The sequence below is a fragment of the Manacus vitellinus genome, unplaced genomic scaffold (assembly GCF_001715985.3).
Source record: "Manacus vitellinus isolate BGI_N305 unplaced genomic scaffold, ASM171598v3 scaffold_26_pilon, whole genome shotgun sequence".
Taxonomy (NCBI): domain Eukaryota; kingdom Metazoa; phylum Chordata; class Aves; order Passeriformes; family Pipridae; genus Manacus; species Manacus vitellinus.
Window position 1 is genome coordinate 1,110,074 of NW_021939960.1, and position 963 is coordinate 1,111,036.

The window sequence follows — 963 nt, forward strand, 5'->3', positions numbered from 1 at the left end:
CAAGGCTCAGAGATAGGAAAGATCCCATCCCTCAGTGCTTTATTCAAACATAATTATCAAAACACAAACTCCACAGGGGGGTAAAGCTGCACTACCAGAACCAACTCCCAATACTACAGCCACTCTACACCCAGTAACAAAGTGCCTCAGGAGGGCTCTGACTGCCTGCAGTGCCAGCCCCACACCACAGCCCAGTGTACTCCATCAGGGTCTCCTCCTGCCATTAGCCAGGGCATACTACTCACTACTGCTCTCATTAAAACTGCCAGCTTAATGAATGTAAATAAATAAATGACTTTTTTGGGGGGTTTTAATATATGAAAATCCCATTAGTTAACTCTGTGAACACGTTTAGTTGTAAGAACTGAAGCTAAAAATATATTTAGCTTGAACCTACAGTCTAGCCTGCAGCTGATAAAGTCTCAAATTCAGTACTTAGGACAGAGGAGTTTTCTGAAGGATTTTGGGTTTATTTTGTCTGTAGGGTGGGGCACTTCTGCAACTTGCAGCTTTTTTTAAAAAATCTTCTCACACTGAGACAGAACCACAATTCTAAATGAAGCTAACTGGCACTTCAGCTGGAAGCTTTCTCAAATTAAAGGCTTTGAGTTCAACTACTGGAGAGAGAAAAGGAGGATTCAAGTAGAGACTAGTTCATAAAGCAACCACATCCTTTTCCTTTATCTTTTATGCTACACAGCTTACCACTTGGGTGAATCTGAAAAACATTGAAGACAAACTGATTTTTAAAAAAAACAAACAAAAACCTTGCCAGAAGGACAGGTCAAAAGGGGCTCAAGAGTCTAAGCCCAGTTAGATGAAACCAGAGTTTACTTCTCATCCAGCAAAACACCAGAAAGAATTTCTGCCCCGATCAATCTTTTAGAAATCTCTGCAGAGACTTCCCTTGCTTTGATTCTTGATCTCTGTGTGATCAAATAGTTTATTCTTTTTTTTTTTTTT